We start from the raw sequence: 18685 nt of genomic DNA, 5'->3' as shown, positions 1-18685 counted from the left end.
TCAGAGAGGTTTGCTTTCTCCTCTTTCCCTGCTTTCTCAATATCCCAGAGGCTGGCTTTTCATGCAGTCTCATCATATTCCTGTTTCTGAGTTGTTAAACATATCTTCTTTCTAGATTTTTCATTGTTTATTTCCAAGACATAAAATGCTTTTCATAGAAAAACTTCAGTTGCTTGCTTCTTACCCCTTACTATTCTTAGTCCCAGTCTCCCATTTTCAATGATGTCTATTTATCCTAAAGTTTTATAAAGACAACCTGCTGGTACTTACTATATCAGCCTTTGTTTACATTTTCCATAGCATTATTCTTTAACCTTCTAACATTTTATTCAGTAAATTTAATTATTTTGGGTCCTAAGCTTCCCTGATACAAAATCTAATGTTCATGAAGTCTTATCCACAGGAAATACCTGCATGACTCTCACATAATATGCATTTGACATTTGTAATTAATGAACCAATTGTTTGATAAATTTGCATTTTGCTTGTCATCTGCACATATAAAGTAGTTGATTTTGGAGCTGAAGAGAATAGGATATGTGATGTAGCCTGATTTATCAATAATAAATATATTGTAAGCAAGAAGCATGTGGTATGCACATACAATCACAATACTCAGGAAGAAGAGACAAAATTGTGAGTTCAAATCTCTGTGAACTACCTAGTAGTATATGCTACACAAATATTTTTCTTAGATATATGTATCTATTACCTAAATATATGTATTTCTTTAATTAATTACAATGTACTAATTCAGTTGACACTTAATTGATATATAGTCCATCTTATAATATAACCATCTTTTATTTCATTTTTATGTAGCATTACTATATTTCAAACACTTTTCAATATGAACAACTTTTTAGGATATAGTTATAGTGCCTCGGAGGCTTATAAATGAGATGAGAGACAAAACCAAACTCACAGCCACAAGTGTTTTTCTTAATATTAAAAGAATGTAGCATTATTTGCAATAGAAGACAAAAATATAGTCTTGAGTTATAATTTCTGGTTGCTGCATAACAACTTAAAATAGGACATAAAAAAGGTGTCTAATGGAAAGGTAGGTAGAAAGCTTACATTGAGTTCATCAAGAGTACTAGAAATGAGGCATACTAGAAATGAGGCTATTATACATTAAACAACTACTTCTCTGTGAATGCATATATATATATATATATATATATATATAAACAGAAAACATGTAAAGGTCTACAGATATTTGCATATGTAATTACAGACATACTAAATCTTACAGCCAATGACTCTGAAAGATAGATATGACTATTCCCAAATTGCTGAATAGAGTACTGCAGTTTAAGAATTTAGATAAGCCTCAGCATGTTTGGCCTGTGGGTAAAATCGCCTGCCTGATGACCACATTTGGGCTTCAGAATCCATGTATATGAAAAGCAGAGCCACTTCCATAAAAGTTTCCCTCTGACTTTCCCCACCACACACCATGGCATGCACATTCCCTGTCCTCCCTTGTCATACAGAATTTATTGATAAATATGATAATAATGTAAAGAGTGATCATTTTCTAGAATTAGAAGAGTAATTACTAGAATATTAGAATCTTCACTTGTTGAAAATCTTTACTTTTTAGGATATAGTTATAGTGCCTCGGAGGCTTATAAATGAGATGAGAGACAAAACCAAACTCACAGCCACAACTGTTTTTCTTAATATTAAAAGAATGTAGCATTATTTGCAATAGAAGACAAAAATATAGTCTTGAGTTATAATTTCTGGTTGCTGCATAACAACTCAAAATAGGACATAAAAAAGGTGTCTAATGGAAAGGTAGGTAGAAAGCTTACACTGAGTTCATCAAGAGTATCCATGCTGGGTGATTGCAATGTGATATTCTATTTGCCTCTTCAATGTTCAGCAGTAAAATAGAATCTTTGTGAAATAAGAAAAATAGCTTTTATCTGAATGGATAGATTGTTTGAAGAATTATATTGTAATATTACCTATGAAGCAGACTTTTAAATGCTCATTGTAGTAGAAGCTCCTAGTAAGCCCATTTTACAGAAGAGGGAACTGAGGTATAGAATGGTTGTGACTTCTGAGGAATATTATGAAATTTAGTAAGTTTATGCAGGTATTGGTATGAATTGAAGGCTAAGTATGGGTTTAGAATGTAGGCTTGTGGTGACATCAGAGACACTCCAAATTTCAGATGACTATAAGTGACATGGCAGGCAGTATCTGTTTTGGTTTTGGTGATGGCCTCCAGTACCCACTGTCCAGCACTGAATTATTATTTAGATTGAATTATTCCTCTTAAAACATTGTGATAGGAGCTCATTCTCCCCTACACAGAGATCCTACTCAAATTCTTTGAAAATTATCATCCAATTCTTGCAAAATATCTTTTCTGAATGAGTGTTTAACAGCAAAAAAATAGAAAAATAGTTTTATTCATAAATACAAAGGAGTAGTTTCTCTAAAATTTCTATGAGTCAAAATGATTTTACTTTCTTCACTGTTATTATCCCAAACTAAAAAAGTACAAGAGAATTTTATTTAGGAAAGAGTAGTTAGTCTTCCTATGGAGTTCCTATGCCCTTAGGGTCCTCGATCCTTCCTTCTATTCATCCATAAGAATCTTCAAGCTCTATCTACTGTTTGACTGTGGATATCTGCATCTGTCTGAGTCACCTGGTGAGTAGAGCCTCTCAGAGGGCAGCCATGCTAGACTCCTGTCTGTAAGCATAACAGAGTAACACTAATAGTTTCAAGGGATTGGTGTTTGCAAACTAACCTGGACCCTTGGGTCTTTCAGAGACTAAAAAACCAATCAGTGAACATACACAGGTTGGACCTAGGCCTCTTCAAACATATGTAGCAGATGTGCGGATGGATCTTCATGTGAGTCTCAAACAAATGGAGTGGAGTTATCTCAAAAGCTATTGCCTGTACATGAGATATGTTCTTCTAGCTGGGCTGCCTTATCTAGCCTTAGTAATAGAGGATCTGCCTAGCCTTACAGAGACTTGATATGCCAGAGTAGGGGGGACACCCACTGGAGGCTCCACCTGCTCATACGATGAGGAAAAGGGGAGAGAAAAAGGGCTGTCAGAAGGAGGTGCGGGGGGTGGGTGCAGTGAGCAGGATATAAAGTGAATAAGTAAAAATAAATAAATAAATCTCCAAAAAAGGATAGTCAATGATTTAAGGCTCAGGACATTAAATATTAATAGTTCACAAAATTTATTCCACTTCTGAGCAAGCATCTTTATTGATCATAAGCATTATAATAAGAGTTAGGGTATAAAAAATGCATGTAGTCAGAGATATTGTGTACTTAGGGAGGCATAAGTTATTGTGGACCTTTTCAGAAGTCATATGGCTTTGTATTAAATGGTACTGTGGAAACAAAATACTGTGATGAAAAGTTTAATATCAGTGTTGTAGGAAGCACACACAAATAAAGAGACGACACTGGCTATTAAAGACTTTAAAGATAAAAGTGCAGATGAGAAGCAATCATTTGGTTAGAGAAACCCTACTGTATTTTGTAAAGAATGTGAGGTTTTGAGGAAATATGATTGTGGAGGGGAAGGGCTTTGTTATCACTTCAGCTTGCAAGAGGCTGTATAGTTACTGCACTCTAACAGTGTTCTATGAGTTAACAGTCTTTGCATACAAAGTGTTGGATATATAGTTGGCAAGCTGATTCAGTTCTAGCTTTGATGAAAAATCAACTACTCTTGTAGTTTATTGAACAGAAATTAATTTTTTAGATGATTTTGAGAAGACAGAATGAACTAATTTTTGTGGCTTGTCATGCTCTATTTCTTCTTTCTACTCAAGTGATTTGCAGTGAGCTTAACTGTCATTCTCAGTATTAATAAACTAATTTACAGAGAAAAATTCAGTAATATTTGGATACATCTTTATCCAATAAAACAGAAGGCAGTTTAAGTGTTTCATTTTGTGGTTTACTCTGAACTCTCTCAGCAGGAAAAAAAACAAAACAAAACAGCACATATTCAAGTCTATTTTCTTCTTCTTCTTTCTACCCAATCCCAGGTCAGAAGTTCAGGGAATGGAGTGGTTTCATTTGATTTTTCTTTATGATTCATGTTCAAATAGTTCTCCTATGGGCTCTGCTTTCTGCCTCACATCAGACAAAGAGCTGTAATGGGAACAAAAAGAGATGAGAGAAAAACAAAAAATGAAGGCCCATTTCTGAAGCTGTCACAGACTTTTCCAGGTAAACTCTTCTGCCAGTGTAAGCACAGGAGAAGGTCTTCAGTGATTTATTTGGAGCTATTCTGTAGGGGCCTTATCATGACCTTGTTCTCTGACAAGCTTCACCAGCAATTCTTCAGATGCTCTCACATTCTTGTCAATTCCGTCACCTTTAGTAGTCTCCTATTGCATCATCCAATTGAGAGACTCGCATTCAGAGCCTGGAAACACTGCTCCAGTTGACAGGCATAAAAAAATCGTTCAGCAAAAGTGGGTCTTTACTATCTACAGCCAAGAGTGCTCCAGTGAGCCTCCTGCTCTTCAATTTAATTTCACTTCTATTTGAAAAATCTTGGAACTCATGTCAGAGCCTCACAATAAGCTGCTGAGTCTTATTCAGGCTGGAGGCACAGGTCTGGCTTGTGTATTTGGGCTGCTCAGTTAAGTGTAAAATGACCATTTTCTTTCTGGGTAGTGGCTTTATGTTTGCCTTACTTCTTGGGCTTCTTATTCAGTCAGTGTCAGGAGATGATGCTACTCTGTGCTACTTAAGGGGTTGTACAATATTTTCAAGGCGCTGTCTAAACATCTCTTTGAGGATGGCAAAGAATTGCAATAGAGACTGACTTTTGTTTCTGAGTAAGTTATGAAACAATTGATAAATCTAATGGGGGCCATGAGGACAAGAGTCAAAACTAAACCTTTGTAAGTAACAGAACTAAGTCTTTGATTCTAGCTTGTTGTTAGTGCTAAGTGGTTGTCTTTAACCGCTGACTTGGGCTCATACACTGGTTGAATTATTTCTTAGGGAGGCACAAGGGGGCAGAGTGACTTCATCTGTCCAAAGAAACAAGGTAGAGAGGACCTCCGCTCAGCATCTGAATTTCAGAGAAAATGTAAAGGGAAGTGCAAGGGAGGCAGAAGCAGAAGGTCCTCTGATAAAGAATGAAGGGACATTATCCTCTATGACATGCTTAACAATATAGGTAATAGAATAACAAACAGTGTTATTATAAAGGAGTACACAAGATACCTGGAGCATTAATTATAAACTCTGTCATGAGACAATAGGAGTACAGTGACAGAAGTGGATCTGTGTTATAATTATCCAAATAAACACTAAAGTAATGTACACATTCAGAGTCTTAAATGCAGTGTTTTGTTCCTCCCTCCTTCTCTCCCTCCCCCTCCCTCCCTCCCTGCCTCCCTCCCTCCCTCTCATCCTTCCTTCCTTCCTTCCTTCCTTCCTTCCTTCCTTCCTTCCTTCCTTCCTTCCTTCCTTCCTTCCTTCCTTCCTTCCTTCTCTTTTTTGTCTTGTGTGTGTGTGTGTGTGTGTGTGTGTGTGTGTGTGTGAACCACAGTTTTATTTGGTTCACTTAAAATAATATAGGTGAGGGGTTACTTACAGGAACAAAAATGATTCACCAGATTGGAGAGGGTCTTTCAAAGTGACTCTGATGGTTTCTGCTTCTTTCAAATAGCCGGCCTGGTCTGAGAGTGTTCTTTGCAAACTTTTTTGTCTGAGAGTGACTCTAATCTATCTGTCTTTATTGCTTGTTGGTACCAAAACACTTTTGGACATATTCTTTGTTTCTATGTAGATTGTAGACTTTTCTTTTTTAGTTTTTTTTTCTTTGGTTTAATTTTTTATTTCTTTGTTTGTAAATTTCACATCAGGCACCCCAATCCCACTCATCTCCCTATCCTTCTGTACCTACCATTCATCATTGCAGCCTGTCCCCCAAAGAATCTCATTGTAGAGTTTGTAGTGCCACAGTGTGTCCCACAGTACGCCTTTTTGTTCACAATTTTTGTTTTGTTTTGGTTTTCCTTTGTGTCTGAGGTTTTTGGGTTTTTTTTTTAGAATGTTTTCTTTATTTAGATTTCAAATGTTTCCCATTTTCCAGGTCACCCCTTTAGAAACACCCTATCCCATTTCCCCTCCTCCTGCCTCTATGAGGGTGCTCCCCCACCGTCCCACACACTCCTGTCTACCAACCCTAGAATATCCTTATATTGGGGCATCGAACACCTACAGCCTCGAGGGCCTCTACTCCCACTGGTGTTTAACAAGGCTATCCTCTGCCACATATGCAGCTGGAGCCATGTGTTCCTCCATTTGTACACTTTGGTTGGTGGTCCAATCCCTGGTAGCTTTGTGGGGGAGGGCTGACTGGCTGCTGACAGTGTTGCTCTCTCCATGTGGCTGCAAACACCCTCAGCTCCTTCAGTCTTTCTCTAACTCCTCCATCTGGGACCCCTTGCTCAGTCCAATGGTTGGCTGTGAGCATCTGCTTTTGGCTTTTGGTGTTTGTTTGTTTGTTTGTTTGTTTGTTTTCAGGCTCTGGGAGAACCTCTTGGGAAATAGTTATCTCAGGCTTCCATCAGCAAGCCCTTCCCAGCATCCACAATGGCGTCCAGGTTTGGTTACTCTATATGCCCAGGTGGGGCCGTTTTTGAACGGTTTTGCCTTCAGTGTCTGCTCCACACTTTGTCTCCATATTTCCTCCTGTGAATATTTTGTACCCCCTTCTAAGAAGCACTGAAGCATCCACACTTTGGTCTTCCTTCTTCTTGGTCTTCATATGGTCAGTGAATTGAATCTTGGATATGCGAAACTTTTGGGCTAATATCGCTTGTCAGTGAGTACATACTGGATGATATTTTCAAGTTACATCCAATCGCCTCTGAGTTTAATGAACCACTGTTTTTAATAGCTGAGTAGTATTCCATTTTGTAAATGCACCACATTATCTGTATCCATTCTTCCATTGAAGAAAGTCTGAGTTCTTTCCAGATTCTGGCTTTATAAATAAGGCTGCTATGAACATAGTGGAGCTGTGCCCTTATTACATGTTGAAGCATCTTCTGGTTATATGCTCAGGAGTGGTATAGCTGGATTCTCAGGTAGTACTAAGTCCAATTTTCTGAGGAACTGCCAGATTGATTTCCAGAGTGGTTGTACCAGATTGCAATCCCACCAGAAATGGAGGAGTATTCTTCTTTCTCCACATGCTATCCAGCATCTGCTGTCACTTTGGTTTTTGATCTTAGCCATTCTGATTGGTGTGCAGTGGAATTTCAGGGTTGTTTTGATTTGTATTTCCCTAATGATTACAGATGTTGAACATTTCTTTAGGTGCTTCTTAGCCATTCCAGTTTCCACAGTTGAGAATTCTCTGTTTAACTGTGCTCCTCATTTCTAATAGGGTTATTTGGTTCTCTGAAGTTTAACTTCTTGAATAATTAGTATGTATTGGATATTAGCCCTCTATCAGATCAAGGATCATTAAAGATCATTTCCTCAATCTGTTGGTTGTTGTTTTGTCCTGTTGACAATGTCCTTTGACTTACAGAAGCTTCACAATTTTATGAGGTTCCATTTGTCAATTCTTTTTTTTAACAGATGTTAATTTTTTAAATTTCTTTTTTATTAGATATTTCCTTCATTTACATTTTAAATGTTATCCCATTTCCTAGTTTTCTCTCCAAAAATCTCCTTTCCCCTTTCCCCTTACCCTGCTCCACAACCCACCCACTCCTGCTTCCTGGCCCTGGCATTCGCTATACGGAGGCATAGAACCTCCCAAGATCAAGGGCCTCTCCTCCAATTGATGACCAACTAGCTACATATGCAGCTAGAGCCATGAGTCCCACCAGGTGTTTTCTTTGATTGGTGGTTTAGTCCCAGGGAGTTCTGGGAGTACTGGTTAGTTCATATTGTTGTTCCTCCTATAGAGCTGCAAACCCCTTCAGCTCCTTGAGTACATTCTCTAGCTCCTTTATTGGGGACCCTATGCTCTGTCCAATGGATGACTGTGAGCATCCATTTCTGTATTTGCCAGGCACTGGCAGAGTCTCTCAGGAAACAGCTATATCTGACTACAGTTTGCAAAATCTTCTTGACATCTGCAATAGTGTCTGGGTTTGGTGGTTGTTTATGGGATGGGGCAGTCTTTGGATGGTCATTCCTTCAGTCTCTGCTCCACACTTTGTCTCTGTAACTCTTTCCATGGGTATATTGTTATCTCTTCTAAGAAGGATCGAAACATTCATACCAAATTCTTCCTTCTTCTTGAGTTTCATGTGTTCTGCCAATTGTATCTTGGGTATTCTGAACTTCTGGGCTAATATTCACTTATCAGTGAGTAAATGTCATGTGTGTTCTTTTGTGATTGGGTACCTCACTCAGGATGATATCCTCTAGATCCATCCATTTGTCTAAGAATTTCATAAATTCATTGTTTAAGTAGCTGCATAGTATTTCATTGTGTAAATATACCACATTTTCTGTATCCATTCCTCTGTTGAGGGTTCTTATCAGCTTCTGGCTATAATAAATAAGGTTGCTATAAACATAGTGGAGCATGTGTCCTTATTACAAGTAGGAGCATCTTCTGGGTATATGCCCAGGAGTGGTATTGCTGGATCTTCTGGTAGTACTATGTCCGAGTTTCTGAGGAACTGTCAAATTGATTTCCAGAGTGGTTGTACGAGCTTGCAATCCCACCAGCAATGGAGGAGTGTTACTCTTTCTCCTACCAGCATCTGCTGTCAACTGAATATTTTATCTTAGCCTTCCGACTGGTGTGAGGTAGAATTTCATGGTTATTTTGATTTGAATTTCCCTGATGATTAAGGATGTTGGACATACTTTTAGGTGCTTCTCAGCCATTTGATATTCCTCAGTTGAGACTTCTTTGTTTAGCTCTGTACTCCATTTCTTAATAGGGTTATTTGGTTTTCTGGAGTTAAACTTCTTGAGTTCTTTCTTTATATTGGATATTAACCCCCTATTGAATTGAGGATTGGTAAAGATCTTATCCCAATCTGTTGTTTGCTGTTTGCTGTTTTGTCTTATTGACAGTGTCCTTTACATTGCAGAAACTTTCCAATATTATGAGGTCCCATTTGTAGATTCTTGATGTTACAGCAAAATCCATTGCTGTTCTGTTCAGGAAAATTTCCCCTGGACCCATATCTTCCATTCTCTTCCACAGTTTCTTCTCTATAATTTTCAGTGTCTCTGCTTTATGTGGAGTTCCTTGATTCACTTAGACTTGAGCTTTGGAAAGGAGATAAGAATGGATCAATTTGCATTCTTCTACATCCTAACTGCCAGTTGAGTCAGCATGATTTGTTGAAAATGCTGTCTTTTTTCACAGGATGGTTTTAGCTTCCTGGTCAAAGATCAAGTGACCATGAGTATATTCATTTCTGGGTCTTCAATTCTATTGCATTGATCTACTTGTCTGTCACTGGACCAGTACCATGCAATTTTTATCACAATTGCTCTGTAGTACAACTTGAGGTCAGGGATGGTGATTTGGCTAGAGGTTCTTTTATTGTTGAGAATAGTTTTTGCTATCTTAGATTTTTTAATTATTCCAGATATATTTACAAATTGCCCTAACTATGTAAGGAATCGAGTTGGAATTTTGATGGGGATTGCCTTGAGTCTGTAGATTGATTTCTTAAAGATAGCCATTTTTACTATATTAATCCTGCCAATATATGGGCATGGGAGATCTTTCCATCTTCTGAGATCTTCTTTGATTTCTTTCTTCAGAGACTTGAAGTTCTTATCATACAGATCTTTCCCTTCCTTAGTAAGAGTCACACCAAAGTATTTTATATTATTTGTGACTATTGTTAAGGGTGTTGTTTCCCTAATTTCTGTTTCAGCCTGTTTTTCTCTTGTATAGAGAATTGCCAATGAATTGTTTGAGTTAATTTTATATCCAGCTATTTCACTGAAGTTGTTTATCAGGTTTAAGAGTTCCCTGGTGGTATTTTTTAAAATTAGATATTTTCTTCATTTATTTTTCAAATGCTGTCCCCAAAGCGACCTATAGCCTCCTACACCCTGTTCCCCAACCCACCAACTCCCTCTTCCTGGCCCTGGCATTCCCCTGTACTGGGGCATATAATCTTCCCAAGAACAAGGGCATCTCCTTCCATTGATGGCTTACTAGGTCATGCTCTGCTATATATGCAACTAGAGACACAGCTCTGGGGGAGCACTGGCTAGTTCATATTGTTGCCTCCTATAGGTTTCTTTAGCTCCTTAGATACTTTCTCTAGCTCCTTCATTAGGGGTCCTGTGTTCCATCCAATAGATGACTGTGAGCATCCACTTCTGTAATTGCTAGGCACTGTCATAGCCTCACAAGAGAGACCTATATCAGAGTCCTGTCAGCAAAATTTTTCTGGCTTATGCAATAGTATCTGGGTTAGGTGGTTGTATATGGGATGGATCCCCGGGTGGGGCAGGTTCTAGATGGTCCTTTCTTCTGTCTTAGCCCCAATATTTGACTCTGTGATTCCTTCCATGGGTATTTTGTTCCCCATTCTAAGAAGGAGTGAAGTATCCACACTTTGGTATTCTTTATTCTTGAGTTTCATGTTTTTTTGCAAATTGTATTTTGGGTATTCTCATTTTCTGAGGAAGTGCCAGACTGATTTTTAAAGTGACTGTACCAGCTTGCAATCCAACCAACAATGGAGGGGTGTTTCTCTTTCACCACATCCTCACCAGCATCTGCTGTCACCTGAAATTTTGATCTTAGCCATTCTGACTGGTGTGAGGTGGAAACTCAGGGTTGTTTTGTTTTGCATTTCCCTGGTGATTAAGGATGTTGAACATTTTTTCAGGTGCTTCTCAGCTATTCAGTATTCCTCAGTTGAGAAATCTTTGTTTAGCTTTGTACCCCATTATTTAATAGGGTTATTTGATTTTCTGGAGTCCAACTTCTTGAGTTCTTTATATATATTAGATAATAGTCCCCTATCTGAATTAGGATTGGTAAAGATCCTTTCCCAATCTGTTGGTGGCCTTTTTGTCTTATTGACAGTGTCTTTTGCCTTACAGAAGCTTCACAATTTCTCGATCTTACAACACAAGCCATTTCTTTTCTGTTCAGGAATTTTTCCCCTGTGCCCATATCTTTGAGGTTTTCCCCCCTTTCTCCTATATAAGTTTCAGTGTCTCTGGTTTTATGTGGAGTTCCTTGATCCATTTAGACTTGGGTTTTTGTATAAGGGATAAGAATGGATCAATTCATATTCTTCTATATGTTAACTGTCAGTTGTGCCAGCACCATTGGTTGAAAATGCCGTCTCTTTTCCACTGGATGGTTTTAACTCCTTTGTCAAAGATCAAGTGACTATAGGTTTGTGAGTTCATTTCTGAGTCTTCAATTCTATTCCATTGATCTACTTGTTTGTTGCTGTACCCATACCATGCAGTTTTTATCACAATTGCTCTATAGTATAGGTCAGGCATGGTGATTCTGCCAGAGGTTCTTTTATCTTTGAGAATAGTTTTTGCTATTCTTTGTTTTTTCTTATTCCAGATGAATTTGCAAATTTCCCTTTCTAACTCAGTGAAGAATTGAGTTGGAATTTTGATGGGAATTGCATTGAATCTGTAGATTGTTTTTGGCAAGATAGACATTTTTTTAAACTATATTGATCCTGCCAGTCCATGAGCATGGGAGATCTATCCACCTTCTGAGATCTTCTTTGATTTCTTTCTTCAGAGACTTGAAGTTCTTATCATACAGATCTTTCACTTCCTTAGTTAGAGTCACACCAAGGTATTTTATATTTGTGACTATTGTGACGGGTATTGTTTCCCTAATTTCTTTCTCAGCCTGTTTTCTTTTGTGTAGAGAAAGGCCACTGATTTGATTAAGCTAATTTTATATCCATCTACCTCACTGAGCCTATTTATCTGGCTTAGGAATTTTCTGGTGAAATTTTTAGCATCACTTATTCATACTATGATATCATCTGCAAATAGTGACATTTTGATTTCTTCCTTTCCAATTTGTATCCCCTTGACCTCCTTTTGTTGTCTAATTGCTCAGGCTAGGATTTTGATTACTATATTGAATAGGTAGGGAGAAAGTGGGCAGCCTTGCCTAGTCCCTGGTTTTAATGGGATGGCTTCAAGTTTCTCTCCATTCAGTTTGATGTTGCCTACTGGTTTGCTGTAGATTGCTTTTATTATGTTTAGGTATGGGGCTTGAATTCTTGATCTTTCTAAGACTTTTTTCATGAATGGATGTTGGATTATGTCAAATGCATTCTCAAAATCTAAGGAGATGATCATGTGTCTTTTGTTTTGAATTTGTTTATATAGTGGATTACATTGATGGATTTCTATATATTGAATCATTCCTGCATCCCTGGGATGAAGCCTATTTCATCATGATGGAAGATCATTTTGATGTTTTCTTAGAATCCATTTGTGAGAATTTTATTGAGTACTTTTGCATCGATATTCATAAGGGAAATTGGTTTGAAGTTCTCTTTCCTTGTTGGGTCTTTGTGTGGCTTAAGTATCAGAGTAATTGTGACTTCATAGAACGACTTGGGTAGAGTATCTTCTGTTTCTATTTTTTTGAATAGTTTGGGATGAATTGGAAATAGATCTTCTTTGAAGGTGTGATAGAAATCTGCACTAAACCTATCAGGTCCTGAGCTTTTTTTAGTTGGGAGACTATTAATGACTGCTTCAATTTTTTTAGGGGATATGGGACTGTTTATATCATTAATCTGATCCTGATTTAACTTTGGTACATGGTATCTCTCAAGCAAATTGTCCCTTTTATCTTGTTTTTCCAATTTTGTTGACTATAGGCTTTTGTAGTAGAACCTGATGTTTTTTTGAGATTTCCTCAGATTATATTGTTATGTCTCTCTTTTCATTTCTCATTTTGTTAATTAGGATATTGTCCCTGTGCCCTCTAGTTATTCTGGCTTGATTCTTTGTATAGTTCTTTTTATTTCCACTTGGTTGATTTCTGTCCTGAGTTTTATTATTTACTTCCATATACTTCTCTAGGTTGAATTTTCTTCCTTTTGTTTTAGAGCTTTTAGGTGTTCTGTCAAGCTGCTTGTGTGTGCTTTCTCCAGGTTCTTTTTGGAGGCACTCAGAGCTATGAGGTTTCCTCTTAGGACTGCTTTCATTATGTCCCATAAGTTTTGGTATGTTGTGACTTCATTTTCATTAATCTCTAAAAAACTATTAATTTCTTTCTTTATTTTTTTTCTTTGACCAAATTATTGAGTACAGTGTTGTTCAGCTTCCATGTTCATGTTGGCTTTTCATCATTTGTGTTGTTATTGAAGATCAGCCTTTGTCCATGGTAATCTGATAGGATGCCTGGGATTATTTCAATATTTTTGTATCTATTGAGGCCTGTTTTGTGACTGATGTATGGTCAGTTTTGGAGAAGGTGCCATGAGGCACTGAGAAGAAGGTGTATCCCTTTTTTTTTAGGGTAAAATGTTTCATAGATATGTGTTAAATCCATTTGTTTCATAACTTCTTTTAGATTAACTGTGTCTCTGTTTAGTTTCTGTTTCCAGGATTTGTTCATTGATGAGAGTGGGCTGTTGAAGTCTGCCACTATTATTGTGTGAGGTGCAATGTGTGCTTTGAGCTTTACTAAATTTACTTTATTGAATGTGGACTCTCTTGCAATTGGACCATAGATGTCTAAAATTGAGAGTTCATTTTAGTACATTTTACCTTTGATGTGTATTAAGTGCCCCTCCCTGTATTTTTTGATGTCTTTGGGCTGAAGGTCTGTTTTATTTGATATTGGAATGGCTACTCCAGCTTGTTTCTTGGGGCCATTTGCTTGGAATATTGTTTTCCAGCATTTTACTCTTAGGTAGTGTCTGTCTTTTTTCCTGAGGTTGGTTTGCTGAATGCAGCAAAATGTTGTGTTGTGTCCTGCTTATTTAGCCAGTCTGTTAGCCTATGTCTTTTCATTGGGAAATTGAGTCCACTGATACTAATAGATATTAAGGAAAAGTAATTGTTGCTTCCTGGTTTTTGTTTGTTTGTTTGTTTGTTTGTTTTTAAAGTTGAGATTCTCTTCTTTTGGCTGTCTTCTTTTAGGTTTGTTGAAAGATTACTTTCTTGCTTTTTCTAGGGTATAGTTTCCCTCCTTGTATTGGAGTTTTCCCTTTATTATCCTTTGAAGGGCTGGACTGGTGGAAAGATATTGTGTGAATTTGGTTTTGTCATAGAGTACCTTGTTTTCCTCATCTATGGTACTTGAGAGTTTCACTGGATATAGTAGTCTGGACAGGCATTTGTGTTCTCCTAGGGTCTGTATGATATCTGCTCAGGATCTTCTAGCTTTCATAGTCTCTGGGAAGGAGTCAGGTATAATTCTGATCGATCTGCTGTTATATGTTACTTTGACCCTTTTCATTACTGCTTTTAATATTCTCTGTTTTTTAGTTCATTTGGTGTTTTGATTCTGGAGGAATTTCTTTTCTGGTCCAGTCTATTTGAAGTTCTGTAGGCTTTTTGTATGTTCATGGGAATCTCTTTCTTTAGGTTAGGGAAGTTTTCTTCTATAATTTTGTCAAAGATATTTACTAACCCTTTAAGTTGATGATCTTCATTCTCATCTATACCTATTATCCTTAGGTTTGGTCTTCTCATTGTGTCCTGGATTTCCTGGATTTTTTGAGTTAGGATCTTTTTGCATTTTGCATTTTCTTTGATTGTTGTGTCAATGTTTTCTATGGAATCTTCTGTACCTGAGGTTCTCTCTTGCATCTCTTATATTCGGTTGGTGATGCTTGCATGTATGGCTCCTGATTCATTTTCTAGGATTTCTGTCTCCAGAGTTGTCTCTCTTTGTGATTACTTTATTGTTTTACTTCTATTTTTAGATGCTGGATGGTTTTGTTCAATTTCATCATCTTTTTGGTTGTGTTTTCCTGTAATCTTTAAAGGTATTTTAGTCTTTCTCCTTTAAGAGCTTCTATTGTTTTACCTGTGGTCTTCTGTAATTCTTTAAGTAATTTTTGTGATTCCTCTTTAAGAATTTCTACCTATTTAGCTGTGTTCTCCTGCATTTCTTTAAGTGAGTTATTAATGTCCTTCTTAAAATCCTCTACCAGCATCATGAGATATGATTTTACATCTTGCTTTTCTAGTGTGTTGGGGTATCCAGGACTCACTGTGGTGGGAGCACTGGGTTTTGATGTTGCCAAGTTCCCTTGGTTTTTCTTGGTAAGTTTCTTCCGTTTGCCTTTTGCCATCTGGTAATCTCTGCTGTTAGATGTTCTAGCAGTCTTTGGCTAGAGCTTATTCCTCCTGTAAGTCTTCAAGCCTGTGTCAGCACTCCTGGGAGACCAGCTCTCTCCTGGCAAGACCAGTGCACAGAGAGCTGAAGATCAGGTCCACCTCCTTGCTAAGGATGAAGGCCTGTAGTAAGACTATGTCCCAGAAGCTCATTTGATTTTGTGGGTCAGCTTTCCTATGTGGGTCAGCCTTAGGGAGACAACAGAGAGAAAATGGTCCCATTTGTTAATTCTTGATCTTAGAGCATAAGCCATTGGTGTTCTGTTCAGGAAAATTTTCCCTGTTCCCATGTGTTTAATTGAGGTTTTTCCCCACTATCTCTTCTATTAGATTCAGTGTGTCTGGTTTTATGTGCAAGTCCTTGATCCACTTGGACTTGAGCTTTTTATAGGGAGATAACAATGGATCAATTTGCATTCTTCTACATGAGGACTATTTGTTGAAAATACTGTCTTATTTCCAGTGGATGTTTTTAGCTCCTTTGTTGAAGATCAAGTGACTGTAGGTATGTTGGTTCATTTCTGGGTCTTCAATTATATGATATTGATCTCTACCTGACTGTCATTATACCAGTAACATGCAGTTTTTGTCACTATTGCTCTGTAGTACAGCTTGTAGTCTGGGATCGTGCTTCCCCAAGAAGTTCTTTTATTGTTTAGAATAGGTTCCCCTAGGCTGGTTGTTTTTTTTTTTGTTTTTTTGTTTTTTTTTTTTTTTTTTGTTATTCTAAATGAATTTGCGAAGTGTTCTTTCTAACATTATGAAGAATTGAGTTGGAATTTTGATGGGGATTGCATTGAATCTGTATTGTTCCCACTTCTTTACTTGCCAAATTTGGTTGCAATGAGTCTGATTTGAGTCTTTTGGTGTCTGCTTTACTATCATTACTGGATCCTCTCTGGAGCTCCTTTTGTATTCCCTGGTGTTTCTCTGTGTCATGGAGATCCTTCAGTGTTCCAGCAATTCATAAATGTGGTAGATTTTTCGTTGGGCCAATTCATAGTCCTGGATCTTGGCCTGGATGGTTGCTGAGCTGGTCAGCCCTCCAGGTCTCCCATACCAAGGCTTTACCTCCAGCATTGCTGTAACTAGCTTGTCCAAAGATGCAGTCAGCATGGGGAAGAGTCAACTTTTCTTCTCTCACACCCACCAGGCTTCTTAGCAGCAACCACATCAGCAGTACCAGCTCTATGGTGCTGCCCAGGTAATATACAGGACCACTCTCCAGAGTACTATAGCCAGTGATGCTCAGAGCCAGCTATCCTGCTCTTATAACCCCTGGTCCATCTCTCCCAGTTGCCCAAGGTGTCAAGGGGCAAGGGGAACAGAAACATTATTTAAGCACAAGAGGCTTCACCTATCCCAGACTATCACAAGCAACACAAACACTGCCAAGTTTGTGGTCCTTTCTAATTTCAAGTTGTACTGCAGAGTAAAACATGTGGCATAGAATTATATACATTAATCAATGGAATAAAATGATGTCTTTCCACATACCTACAGATATCTGAGGTTTTAGTAAACATGTAAAAAACATATATGGGGAAAAACAGAAATCTCAATTTTTAAATCTGTGTATCTATATGTAAAAGAATGAAGCTTAATTTTTTCACTGTTTATGCAAATCAATTCCACATGAATCATAGACCTCAATGAAACTTCAAGAAGAAATAAGAAATGTTTCCCTCAGAACATAGGTTTGATTAGAATTGTTTTGACCCAGAAAATAAGAACAATAGTCATTTTTAAGCGAAGAACCTAAGCATAGATGGGACAATTTTACAAAATTCAAGATTAATTGTAGGATAAGTATTTAAAGTTTTATCATTCTATTCTGAAATCTGTATCTTCCTCTTTTCTAAAATGGTGTTGTTCCAGATATCTAAAAGTTAATATGATCAATAGGAGTTGATGGTAAGAATGGAGAAGTTAAAAAATAAATTATATTAAAAAGAGATTAGTATATCTTTTAACTTTAGTATGTAATGAAGTATTTAAAACTTGCTGGTTTAAAAATATGAATTAGCAAGTGTGACAACAGTAGTTTGCTGAAATGATAAAATTTAAATATCATTTAAAATTCTCTCTTTATGTGTGTGTGTATGTACTTGTGTGCATGTGTGTGTAAGTCAGAAGATAACTTCTAGTGTCTATCCTTACATCTCATCTTATTTGAGACAAGGTCTCTGATTGTTCATTGCTGTGTATGCCGGGGTGGGGCGTGGGGGTTGTCTTCTCCTGTGTGGGAGGGCTTGGTGAAACTCCCTCTTCCCACCCCAGCCCTACTGACCCAGCCCTTAGAGCCAATCCTTATCCCGAAGTTACGAAGTTAAGGATCCAGCTTGCAGATAAAGCTGTCTCCTGAGAGGCTCTGCCAGTGCCTTATAAATACAGAAGTGGATGCTCACAGACATCCATTGAACTGAGCACAGTGTTCCCAATGAAAGAGCTAGAGAATGTACTCAAGGAGCTGAAGGGGTTTGAAGCCCCATAGGAGGAACAACAATATGAACTAACCAGTACCCCAGAGCTCCCTGGGACTAAACCACCAACCAAAGATAACACCTAGTGGGACTTCTGTCTCTAACTGCATATGTAGCATAGGATGGGCTAGTTGGTCATCATTGGGAGGAGAGGCCCTTGGTCCTGTGAAGGTTCTATGCCCCAATATAGGGGAATGCCTGGGCCAGAAAGCAGGAGTGGGTGGGTTGGGGAGCCGTTTGAGGGAGGAGGCAATAGGGGGTGTTCGGAGGTGAAACCAGGAAAGGGGATAACATTTGAAATGTAAATAAAGAAAATACCTTTTTTTTTTTTTAAAAAAAAAAAGAAGTTAACCTGCTGAGCCATCACTCCATCCCCAAATGATTTTCTTTTGGGGGTGGCATATCCTGTCATTTTATTCATTCATTGTCCATGACCATTTTCTTGATGTAAAGACAGAGTCCTTATACTTCAGAGAGGGATCATGTGATTCAGTCCCTATCAGAGTTTTACTGTAATGCTTCTTGAATCCTGGTCAGTCATCACAGTTCTTTCTGTTAATCGAATAGGTCTACTGGTCTCCGCCATGTCTATCTGAGCAAAGACATCTCCTATATATGGCTCAATGTACACAGAAAGGTTGACACACACTGGAAAGACTCAAATTTCACAGGCTCCTCTCTACCTGGTCACCTTCACTTTTAGTTAGTGTTGGATGCCTTTATTTATTTTGACATAAGCTCAAGGCTTTAAAGAAGAGTACAAATGAGTAAGACCCAATGTGTATGCATATTTCAACCCTAGGCGGTATCCTATGTGCTCTTATACATCAATGCAGCAAAGCATATAACCACAGACCACAGAATAAGCCTCTTACAA

Source organism: Mus caroli, unplaced genomic scaffold (genome assembly GCF_978045245.1).
Source record: "Mus caroli unplaced genomic scaffold, Mus_caroli_1 scaffold_11, whole genome shotgun sequence".
Classification (NCBI taxonomy): Eukaryota; Metazoa; Chordata; class Mammalia; order Rodentia; family Muridae; genus Mus; species Mus caroli.
The sequence above is the reverse complement of the archived record's forward strand: the minus strand, read 5'-3'. Positions refer to the sequence as shown.